Below are 13,019 nucleotides of genomic sequence, written 5' to 3'. Positions count from 1 at the left end.
CGGGTATTTTCTGTATACCAGGGAGCTAGTTTCTTATGACAAATGTTTTTCGTTTTTAGGGGTGCAACTGCATCTAGGGTATTGCGCAAGGTTAAATTGAGTTCCTCAGTTAAGTGGTTAACTGATTTTTGTCCTCTGACGTCCTTGGGTAGGCAGAAGGAGTCTGGAAGGGCATCAAGGAATTTTTGTGTTGTCTGAGAATTTATAGCACGACTTTTGATGCTCCTTGGTTGGGGTCTGAGCAGATTATTTGTTGCGATTGCAAACGTAATAAAATGGTGGTCCGATAGTCCAGGATTTTGTGGAAAAACATTAAGATCTACAACATTTATTCCATGGGACAAAACTAGGTCCAGAGTATGACTGTGGCAGTGAGTAGGTCCAGAGACATGTTGGACAAAACAAAGCATGCTTATTAGCAGCATGGTTTTTGAAATCACTCCTCGCTGGCTGAGAGGCAGATACAAACTTTCCCCTTTATTTTCCCAGCAGACATGGAGCCCAGCTTCAGAAAACTGCCAAATGGAAGACTTGTCTTAACGGACAGTAAGGATTCCAGGACTTACAGGACAAAAACTACTAAAAGAGCGTGGAGCAGGGCTGTGTCTCCAGACAAAGTGGTGGATTCAGCCAGGAGGGCTGTACTGCTCAGAGGTGGCAACCCAGCAAGCAGGGCACATTTGCTGGGTCAGCATGAGATGCAGTTTGGCCTTTATAAGGAGCTGACCTTCAAGTGGGTGGTTGAAAATGTGCTGGGCTGGGTATTTGGTGGCATTGATGCAGAAAGAATCTGCCTCTCAGCCAGCGAGGAGTGATTTCAAAAACCATGCTGCTAATAAGATGGCTTTCAAGGAATATATGGAGCCATCCTCCACCACCCAGCCATCCTCCGCCATCCTCCACCACCCAGCCATCCCCCGCCACCCATTACTACCCAGCCATCCTCCACCACCCAGCCATCCTCCGCCATCCCTCACCACCCACCAATCCTCCGCCACCCAGCCATCCCTCACCACCCACCAATCCTCCGCCACCCACCAACCAGCCATCCTCCGCCACACAGCCATCCTCCACCACCCAGCCATCCTCCACCACCCAGCCATCCCCCGCCACCCATTACTACCCAGCCATCCTCCACCACCCAGCCATCCTCCGCCATCCCTCACCACCCACCAATCCTCCGCCACCCAGCCATCCCTCACCACCCACCAATCCTCCGCCATCCACCACCCAGCCATCCTCCACCACCCACCACCCAGCCATCCCTCACCACCCACCAATCCTCCGCCACCCACCACCCAGCCATCCTCCGCCATCCACCACCCAGCCATCCTCCACCACCCACCCACCCAGCCATCATCCACCACCCAGCCATCCTCCACCACCCAGCCATCCTCCACCACCCACCACCCAGCCATCCTCCGCCACCCAGCCATCCCTCACCACCCACCAATCCTCCGCCACCCACCACCCAGCCATCCTCCGCCATCCACCACCCAGCCATCCTCCACCACCCACCCAGCCATCATCCACCACCCAGCCATCCTCCACCACCCAGCCATCCTCCACCACCCACCACCCAGCCATCCTCCGCCACCCAGCCATCCCTCACCACCCACCAATCCTCCGCCACCCACCACCCAGCCATCCTCCGCCATCCACCACCAGCCATCCTCCACCACCCAGCCATCCTCCACCACCCACCACCCAGCCATCCTCCACCACCCAGCCATCCTCCACCACCCACCACCCAGCCATCCTCCACCACCCAGCCATGCAAAGACCAGATGACCACTGGTTCCCAGCGGTCCTCAACCTCCTCGCTCAGGTCATTGCTGGTTGGAAAACCATGCCCCTCCCAGAATCTTGACAGGAAAATAAGGAAGCTCATGTCTCCTCGGAAGGTTCAGCCTAGTAAGCTCTATATTATGTTAATTTAAGTTGAGATTTAGCTTATGGAGATAATAGATCGATAAGGATCGTCTTTTAATGGTGTTTAATCTATTGATCTAATGTATTTAATAGTTCTACTTTTCAGCCCTTCCAGCCTCTGAGCCTGATGATGGTGAGCTGCGTATGGCAGCAGAGCAGCTTGAGTCAGACCTGCCAGTTGTGTCCAAATAAATGTCTCTAGAAAACAGCTTAAACAAATGAAGCTACTGTTGTTATTCTGACTGCACTTTTTGACATGACTAAGTTAGCCATAGTTGACTAAGTTAGCCATAGTTGGCTAGCTATCAAGGGATAAGAATGTTGCCAGCCAGTATGGCAATGGAACATTAAGAACGAACGACTGGGTGGCGTCCATAGATACAGAACAAAAAGACTGAACGACTGGGTCGCGTCTTTGGCAACCGAACGACCAGCCAGCTTGGGTAGTAAACCCTAGCCGGCTTGGGTAGTAACCCTAGATTTGTGTCGGGACTATATCTTGTGGAAGGATGAATTAGTATGAATAAATTCATCAAAATAACATTTTTAATGAAAATATGTCAATCATTATTTGAATATGTTGGTAACCCTTTGTATAAAAGTGATAATGCCCGAGAAGCCGGTGTTTAGAGGATATATTGGCACGGTTTGCCGGCCCTCGACTTCATCTCTGGTTTAACAACACCCGTGCCAATATATCCTCCAAACACCGGCTTCTCGGGCAATATCACTTCACTGTGGGCACGCCCCATCTACCTAGCGGGGCGGTATCTGCATTCGCTATGAATGCTGGACTATGTGGTTCACTATGAGCAGCCGACTACACAGGAAGTTGAAACTTCCCGATGCTACCCGTGAAATGATGAAAATGCGCTCGTTCTAGCTTGTGGTTTGGATAATTTTGATGTTTATGACAAAAAAACATAATGTGGTTCATATAGTAATGACTATATGTTGTGGCAGAGCCAAGGTGAAATTTCCGTTTAATGCTTGTTGGTGAAACCTAGCCAATTTATCAGGTAATCTTTTGTGAAGATAATTACATTTCAGTAAAAAACGTATTAAACACATTAACCAGGTCTCCATCCAACCTTTTATGCAAGCAAATTACATGTCAGATAAAAAATGTCATGAAAGACCTGATGGAAAAATATTTTTTTTCGGTCAACTTTCCAAATGTCGACAAAATTAAGATGCACTAGACAAGGTGCGATCTTTTTGTGTCGGTAAAATGAATTAATGCGAGAAATGTAGGTGTAAACGCTTATGCAGCAAAAAAACCATCATATCGAAGTAAACTTGGGAGTCACGTGATGACATGTTGTGCGGTCCTCCCACTAAGCGATGAGTCACGTGATGACATGTTGTGTGGTCCTCCCATTACGACTCGTTGGGGAAGTTTATTAGGCTACAGATTAAATAAATTATGATTACTGCATTGTTTGGTTTAGAGCTGGCAAGAAAGGCATTTCACTGTACTTGTGCATGTGACATTAATACGTGAAACTTGAAGATGAAATAAATTATGATGAACTTCACAAGGTGGTGAACTTGATGCTCCTTTCCAGTAGAGTTGAAAATATGATGGAAACCCATTCAACCAATTCAACTTGTATTTTTTATTCGGTACATGGAAAGTTAACCGCAAAAATGTATTTTTATGTGCACTTCGTCATCACGCACAGCCTTTTATCTGCAGCAAGTCCCTTTGATGGAAACATCTCCTGATGGGAAATACCCACCAATTTACATATTGTTTTTAAGGAGATTTTAGAATATTCACATGAATGGAAATTGGATGGAAACCTAGCTAGTGTTTGGAATGATATACCAAATTGATTCTGCATTGACCAAATAAAATACCAAATTGATTCTGTATTGACCAAATTAAATATAAAATTGATTCTGTATTGACCAAATGAAATACCAAATTGATTCTGTATTGACCAAATTAAATACTTAATTGATTCTGTATTGACCAAATGAAATACCAAATTAATTCTGTATTGACCAAATGAAATACCAAATTAATTCTGTATTGACCAAACATCTTTTCAACCAATTGACCTTGAACGTGTTATTTATGTCAACATAACATCCTACACACTTCTCAGTAGTTGCCATTCAGCTATTACTACAAGCTTCGGAGTGTTGCAATGTTGGTTTTCGTCACAAAAGGGGGCATCTCACATTCAACATGCTTTTTACTACCTGAAAATTGAGACAAGCTGTTTCATTCTGTCCGTAGCGTGGGGACAGTGTTGTCGCTTGGTTCTTTGATCTGATCGATAGGCTATTCATCAAAGTAGCCTATTTTTGCATTGATAACCAAATATAATCTCAGCGACTGTTGAAACAATAAACCAAACAACAAAAATCCACCCAAAAAGGTATTTTATTTAGAAGTAGTAGCTAGTGATTACAGGGTACTGTAATGGTAGAACCTGCTGTAGACAACTAGCTAGTGTCGTAGTAAATATTAAAATGTTATAGCTTGGTCTGACTAAAATCTTGTGCATGACCCATTTTAATGTTAGGAGCTTGTTTTCAATCAATGCTGTTCCTATGCAAGAACAATGGACAGAGCCACTATCTTCTCAAGGACAACACCCACGCCACAGGCCACAATCTGGTTGCTCCCACGAGACTTTCCTTTGAGAACATACACACATTCACACACACATCTCCATGCATACGCACACTCATCCTCATGCCTCACGAGTTACGCACACACACACACTGCACTTCTTTCTACTGGTCGGGTGCCTAGGGCAGAGGACTCTGCCGTGCACAAAATGGGGCTTCTACTCTGGACAGAGCAGACCCGCCTCCTACGCCTCCGGAACCAATCAAGGGACTAGAAGAAGGACCCCTTCCTTTGTGTTGCATTGTATAAAGTAATGCTGAAAACTCTGTTTTTGATCCCTTTTCAACTGTCTCCATAAGAGGCAACTGAAATGGGTCCATGCATGTAGCTTGAGCAGATACCAGCTATCTCTGTGTTTAATAAACTGCCTTTTGCTTAAACATATTCCTCTCCGTCTAGCGTCGTTGGTTCTGTACTTCCTCTCCTGTATGGTTTCACCAACAAAAATGGTAGCAGAGGATGGTTTTTAATTCGATCTAAAAGTTGGTGCGAGAGGAAAAGGCAAATAATCGATCTAAAAACAGACGGAAGAGTGACCTGAAAATCCTGGAGAAATCAACTATTCGTCTTGGCTCAGGAACCTGATCAGAGCGCGCTCTTCTAAAAAGGTATGCAGAGCCTGTTAAAACGAAATCTTGCATATTGTATTATAGACCAATACCAAATTATGATCAGTAGTACTGAGCGTGAGTATGAATACTTGTTAAATAATTTTCCATCCTAATGAATTAAGGCATACATGAGATATCTGGTACTGTGTTTTATACTAAGGAATTAAGGAATAAGGAATAAGGAATAAGGAATAAAGATAAACGTATCCAGAATGTGTCGAACTACGGATTGACGCATTGGTGGATAAGATTTGACCCACAACTAGATTCCTAAAGGGACCCAGTTTGAACTGAGACCTTTTGCATAAATCCTATTAGGGGAGGTCCTACCCTATAGGTTGCGAGGAGGTAGAAGTTTAACTGTGGCAGAGTTCTAGACATTAGGTGGGGGAGAATCACCGAAAATTGACCAGAGGTATTAAATTCCCGGGGATGCCAGTTATCTCTGTGATTTCACACTTAAAACGTTCCATATAAATGGTTGTGTGAAAGGTACAATTAAGCTGAGATTAAGTCTTTCCTAGTGATTGAGTTGTCTAAAGAAAATCCTTTGATAGGGATCCAGTTGCTTCTGTGACTTCACATAAGTATAAGGTTGTGTGAAGGGTGGCAGTTGAACTGAGACTATGTTTTAGGACGCTCTGGTAACCTAAATTTTTTAAGGTATTGTATTCTAATTGGCAGTTTTGTTTTGCTGTGTTTATATTTTAACGTGTCTGTGTTTTTATGTATTATAACGTGTAATGGATGATGGGAAGTTATAGTGAGACTTATGAGACCGAACACCAATCTGTGGAATTGAGTGAATTTGACCTAGGGTTTCAGGAACCGGGGACTGGGGAGACTGATATTGAAGTTGTGCATGATTCTAGAACAAGCGTGAGATAACTAAAGCGTGGTGTGTGCTGTGTGTAGAGATTACTGCATTGGTATATGTGACTGGAATTCTGATTCTTATGTTAATAATTGCATTACAAATTATATAAATTAGCCTCTTTATATGCGAGGGTGTCATACATGAGATAAGTCTGTATTTGATACCGATAATACATCCAAGATAGAGAAAGCAAGATGGCAGGACCAAACATAACCATACCCAAATTCAATGAATACTTAGAACAACGAATGACCAGGAGAGTAATGCCAGGTCCACCAAGGGAGGGAGGTCATATGCCCGCCCTTGATGTACAACAGATAGAAATGACTGATTATGTGTAGAAATTGACAGAATTTTCTGCAGCACTCTCTTCTCAGGCGCAGAAGGCCCAAAAGGGGGAGCTGTCGGGAAGTACGCTGCCGCTGAAGGTAAACGTGGGAGACTGGGTGAGGGTTAAAGTCCACAAGAGAAAGTGGCTGGAACCCAGGTGGACTGGACCGTACGAAGTGAAGGAGGTTACTTCACACTCAGTCCAGGTCAGAGGTAAATCAGGCGCACCCTGGCACCATCTAACACACTGTACTCCAGCCCCCACTCCTTCCAGACCATTGTCTGAAGTAAGAGCTGATTTGAGCAGCGAGAACCAATCCTGACAACACAATGAAGAAACCCTAATGGGAACAACAATCTCACTCAGGGTGAAGAATAACTTTTTCCCCCTGGGAGAGATTGGGAGTGTCTGAATGTTTGTATGTATGTTTTCTGATAGGTATTGGACTCCTGCTGGGCACTCCTTATGAGGTGTTGTTGTGTGAAGCTATTTTGAATTACTTGTTAAATTGACTTGTAATATAGAAGAGGTGGCTAAGGGATTTTTAACAGTACCAACCATGGGGGGGGGCAAATCCTCACAAGAGGTCCCAGAATTTACTGGGGACGAGAAATGTTTGATGTAATTTAAATGGAATCCAGGAATAGAAGAAATCTCCATTATATAACCAAAGGAGGGGGCCAGTACCCACTGATAGCCTTACCTAATCTATTGGCGGGGAATGAAAGGGGCCCCAGCAACCTTAGATGTATACAGTAATAATAATAATATGCCATTTAGCAGACAGGCCATGAACACAGAGGACGTGGCCAGAGCGGTAGAAAGAATGACCCACCCCATGACAGGAATAGTAAGGTTTGGGCTGCCGTTAGAGGGCAGTGGGTTTCAGGGGATGCCCATAGGACACTTTTGCCATGGGCCGATTACGGAGAGTATGTTGGGAAAATAACTGAATTGTGTAATAGCCTCAGAGAGACATGCAATCCATCATGAGAGAAAGTCAGACAGGAGAGAGGAGAAGAGAGAGAGAAGTCCATCCCCCAGCTTTGAGTGTGAGAAAGAGGAAGATAAGGCGTGACTAGTCCTTGAGGGAGAAATAGTAGACTCTAGTGGGGGAAAGACTAAGGAACCCTTTGATCCAAATTGTGAGGTGTTTGAATTGGCTACTATTGACTTAGCACTTCAACAGGAACAGAGAAACCTAATTTGGCATTGACAGTAATGGGTATGAAAATTAATTGGATGATGGGGTTTTGTGTTGAATTAGAGACAGTGAGACTATTAGTCAACACCTAGGAGAGAAGAGAGGTTACGGTAGCAAAGACAGACAAGAAGGAAATAGTAATAGTGGAGACAGGAGTGAGTGGAAGTGTTACAATTGTGACAAAACGGGACATTTTGCTAGAGAATGTGAGGAACCGTGTAGTTACTGCAAGGAAAGGGCACCAGTTAAGAAACTGTAGGCAGAAGGGGAAGAGAGAAATCAGGAGTCCTCATGACCTGGCTGTTTGGTTGTTGTTTTTTAATTGGGGTTTTCAAATAGAAAACAACACACCTAGTATGATGTTAATAAAGTCTTGTTGTTTCAATTTTGGAGGGTTTTCAGCAGGTCAAGGGTTATAGGTCTTAAAGGTGCACACAGTGAATTTTATGGATTTTTTAGGTTTTGGCTGAGTTTGGGGTATATATGATTTCTTATGAGAATGAATGTCATGAGGACTTAATGAACACTTGGGATAACTAACATTTATGAAATATTTAGAATAATGGTAATTGTTTAGTATACTATGGGATTAAACAGTTCGTTAAATGATTTCAATGGCCTCTGAACTCTGTTTTAACATTCTGGTGTTAATTAATCATCCACACTAGTACATTCTAAAGGCATGAGAGGAAGACTTTAAGATAGTTTATTTTACTAAGTTGAGGGTAATTTATAGTACTGTGAAAATTGTGAAGAAGATTATAATTTGGTAATAATATATTTGATTTGAACCATAAATAACAGAAGAGAGAGTGGAGGAATGGCAATTGGATAATGAAATACCAATATTAACTAAAGTGATTGTTTAGGTAGGTGGTAATATTGACACATGGCCAAATCATGTGTCAAAGAGGGGGATGGTTGGATTAAATATTAAATATATACGAAGGAGAGGACAAAATACTTTAAAAAAAACAACATGTATGATAGTTTATTAACCACACCTGTATGTCAGAGGTTTTGTGCCCCACAGGTGAACTAAAGGAGAAGGTGACCCACTCTATCTAACCAGGAGACTGAATCAGGCCTGGCGGGAAGGGCCCTACCAAGTACTGCCTTTGCCAGCAGAATAGCTGAGAGATCCATCTGGGTGCATGTCACACACTGTACAAAACCAGCTACACCTGACGAACAAACACAGAGTTAGGAGAAAGATCCGATCACCACTATGGTTCGGGGGTTGCCTCCTTAACGAAGATTCCCTTACCCTGTCTGATCATCCCTGTGTGAGGTCGATAGAAGGTAAAGCAATGGGTTGGCCTCTGGCATCTGACATGTTCTCAGGGCAAGGGTGGGGATTCACAGGTCTCCCCGACGGTAGGTAGCTGTCTGATTGTGGGGGCCATATTCCTAACACACACGGACCCTCCTGTTTCAGCCAGAAGTGGTAGTTAACCTAACACAAGTTGAAAAGGCATAGGAGACAGCTAGACGTAGGGAAAGGGGAAATTCTAGAGTAAACCTCTCTGAGGGAGGTAGTGAGACCGGGGCTGTGATAAAGATAGTGCAAAACTATGGACCTGGAGGAAGTAGTACAGGTGGAAACGGGGTATAGAAATCTTAACCTGTGGTTGGAATGGATTCAGTATACGGAAAAAAACTATGTCTAAAGAGGACTGTTTTGCCTGTAGGACAGCCAAACCAGGGATAACAACTACTCCGTTCCCTCTTGACAGGCTTTAACTCTCTGTCAGGTTTTTCCTCCATGCAAGCCACCTGGGAATGTGGTGAAAGAGTCTTATGGTAACTTGCACTATCTGTTTCCCCCCGATAACAAAATCATCCCGACCTGGGTTGCCTCAGTTTGAAGTCACAGGGGATTCTAAATTGTTTTTCTAGGACTAGTAAGGATAGGATACAGGGTAGGGCATCTTAGCTCCTGCTCCCACACAGAGAATATCACAACTAAAAGAGACCATGATTAATCTCTCCTCTTTGTTGCAGCCAGAGGATTATAGGAGCCAAAAAACCAGACCCGTGCTGACATCTGATGGATGTGTGGTGATAACTGATTGTGAACTCACCTACATAAGCAAACAATCAAACGTGTCAGAGACTGGTGAGTTGTCACATAGAAAGTAGGACCTCCTCCCGGGATCCGTTGATGAAAGGATATATATTGATGGGATCCACAATCAGATCGCAGCTGGGTTTGAATCAAGTATTTTCTGGTGGTCAAACAATTAATAAAAATGAAAATTGGATAAATTATATTTAATATAACCAGCAAAAGATTTATTAACCACACTCGTGATGCAATAAAGGGATTAGCTGAGCAGACAGCAGCAACTAGCTTAATGACATGGCAGAATAGAATAGCTTTAGATATGCTTTTGGCTGAGCGGGACGGGGTTTGTGTTCTGTTTGGATATATGTGTTGTACTTTCATCTCCAACAATATAGCACCGGACGGGCCCGTGACCAAAGCGCTTGAGTGACCATCACCACGCTGGCGAACGAACTGGTTGAGAACTCTGGTATTGATAGCTCCATAAACGGTTGGTTTGATAACGTATTTGGTAAATGGAAAACTATTGTTGTGACTATTCTGGGTGAAGTTATGGCCTCTATGGGTATACTTGTTCTTTGTGGATGTTGCCTTATTTCCTGGCTGAGTGACTGGTTTGGTGAGTACTCTACTATGGTGGTTACTGGATTTCTGACCCTAGTAATTGTGTTTTTGCTGTTAATGTGTTGTGCTGCTTGCATCGTCCCCTGTCTCAGGAGGTCAGTGGTAGGAGTGGTGCAGGCGTCGGGTATGATGCTGTTGTTACCGGCCCAGGATGATGCAGGTGACTCTGCTACTGACTCTGAGACCAAGCTGGATGATCCATGTTTTGCCTAGTAAAATACATACACGCATTTATTTTCAGTTCTTGCTCATTTATTACCTTATGTTTTTACTAACCACTGTGATTGTTTATTCTTCCTGATGTGAAGGTAAAGGATTCCTGGGTGGCTGGTAGCCAACTCAGTACATGTTAGGTGTAGGGGAGGAATAGAGGGTTAAAATTATTATTTTTATTTTTTATTAACATTAAATGTTGTGATTTAATTTCCATATCCTGTTATTCTTAAGGGTGATTATACTCTGTTTAGAGTGACACCATAAAATTGTTGGGTTTTATTTTTTGGATCTGTATGTGATGAATAGCTTGGAAGGAATGCATTAATGAGGAGCACTGTACTGATATGGATTGTTTCACATAACAGGCTGATAAGAACACACTCTCTTTGTTGTCTGTGAAACTGTCCTTGAACATGGGTACATGGAGTACAGTTTTTGGGGGCTCGTCCTTTTGGGTGCTGACTGTTGCACTATTAATAAAAACGTCGATAGAATTAACTACATACATTAATGTCCAGAAATTAGAAAACTGGACTCAACAAGGTTTTGAGGCTGTTCATGGACAACTAGCTGCAACTTCATTAATGGCTTTTCAGAATAGAATTGCTGTTGATATGTTGCTTGCTGAAAGAGGGGGTGTGTGTGCTATGTTCGGGGAACAATGTTGTACTTTTATTCCTAATAATACTGCTGCAGATGGAAGCTTGACAATTGCTCTAGAAGGTTTGAGGACTCTTAATGGTAAAATGAAGAGCCACTCAGGGGTGGATACTTCAATGTGGGACTCTTGGATGAATGCGTTTGGTAAATATAAAACGCTTGTTTCTTCTATACTTGTATCCATCTCTGTTTTTGCTGCAATTCTAGTGCTTTGTGGATGCTGTTGCATTCCATGCATACGGACGCTGACAACCAGGATTATAACCACCGCTATTGATCCAAATCCTGCAGATAACGGTCAGATGTTTCCTTTGCTTGCTATTGACGATGCTGACCAAGGATATCTGGATGATGAATAGCATTTAAGCTTTTTTGTCACGCCTCTTGTGAGACGTGAAGAGGGGGAATGTAAAACTTTATCTTCTGATAAAGTTTTCCCTATTTTGCCAATTGCAGCATTTAAGCTTTTTGTCACGTCTCTTGTGAGACGTGAAGAGGGGGAATGTAAAACTTTATCTTCTGATAAAGTTTTCCCTATTTTGCCAATTGCAGCATTTAAGCTTTTTGTCACGTCTCTTGTGAGACGTGAAGAGGGGGAATGTAAAACTTTATCTTCTGATAAAGTTTTCCCTATTTTGCCAATTACACTGTTAGCTTGTGTCACGTCTCAAGTTTTCCTTCTTTACTGTTACTTGGTCACGTCTCTGGGGAGACGTGAAGAGGGGGATTTGTCGTAGTAAATATTAAAATGTTATAGCTTGGTCTGACTAAAATCTTGTGCATGACCCATTTTAATGTTAGGAGCTTGTTTTCAATCAATGCTGTTCCTATGCAAGAACAATGGACAGAGCCACTATCTTCTCAAGGACAACACCCACGCCACAGGCCACAATCTGGTTGCTCCCCCACGAGACTTTCCTTTGAGAACATACACACATTCACACACACATCTCCATGCATACGCACACTCATCCTCATGCCTCACGAGTTACGCACACACACACACTGCACTTCTTTCTACTGGTCGGGTGCCTAGGGCAGAGGACTCTGCCGTGCACAAAATGGGGCTTCTACTCTGGACAGAGCAGACCCGCCTCCTACGCCTCCGGAACCAATCAAGGGACTAGAAGAAGGACCCCTTCCTTTGTGTTGCATTGTATAAAGTAATGCTGAAAACTCTGTTTTTGATCCCTTTTCAACTGTCTCCATAAGAGGCAACTGAAATGGGTCCATGCATGTAGCTTGAGCAGATACCAGCTATCTCTGTGTTTAATAAACTGCCTTTTGCTTAAACATATTCCTCTCCGTCTAGCGTCGTTGGTTCTGTACTTCCTCTCCTGTATGGTTTCACCAACACTAGCCATGTGCTTTTCCCCCTCCAAAACATGATGAGGTTCCATTTTTTTTTCTGATATGGGAATGAATACACAAGCAGAATATCAAACTGGGATTGATTGAATTTATTTGACAATTTGTAAAATACTTACATAAGGGCGATCCAGCCGGTGACGCCTTTGCTTTAGGTTACACCGGCAAGTAGAATAATATTTGCCAGAGCATATTGTTTTTTATTATAAATCTGATTATTTCACATGGAGAGGTGGGAAGCTTAAAAGGCTAGCTAGCTTGCTATGTTTTTAGCCAGGCAGCCCAAGTATGACCAGATGGGTCACCGGATGTATAAATCCAAAGCATCCAGTTAGCGTGTCCACTCACCACCAAATATAGTGATGAGAGGAAGCCCAGTGGCTGGCAGTGGGAGAAGATGGAGCGAGATGGATTTTGGCCAACAAGTCTGCTGATTTCCTCATCCGTTAAACAATTGAGCTCAATACAGTTTTGTTTCCAA

The 13,019-nt window shown here is 43.2% G+C and overlaps 1 long non-coding RNA gene across 1 annotated transcript; it reads left to right on the top strand.

Moving 5' to 3' along the window:
• Window positions 1-1,722: 1,722 nt before the first annotated feature.
• On the top strand, window positions 1,723-2,475 carry LOC121537361. The gene is made up of 2 exons (XR_005995047.2): window positions 1,723-1,914; window positions 2,026-2,475. It is a non-coding gene; the product is annotated as an uncharacterized LOC121537361 (long non-coding RNA).
• The last annotated feature ends 10,544 nt before the right edge of the window (window positions 2,476-13,019 follow it).

This window comes from Coregonus clupeaformis, chromosome 24 (genome assembly GCF_020615455.1).
Source record: "Coregonus clupeaformis isolate EN_2021a chromosome 24, ASM2061545v1, whole genome shotgun sequence".
NCBI classification, from domain to species: domain Eukaryota; kingdom Metazoa; phylum Chordata; class Actinopteri; order Salmoniformes; family Salmonidae; genus Coregonus; species Coregonus clupeaformis.
Note: the sequence above shows the minus strand (reverse complement) of the source record. Positions and strands in the feature narration are given on the sequence as shown.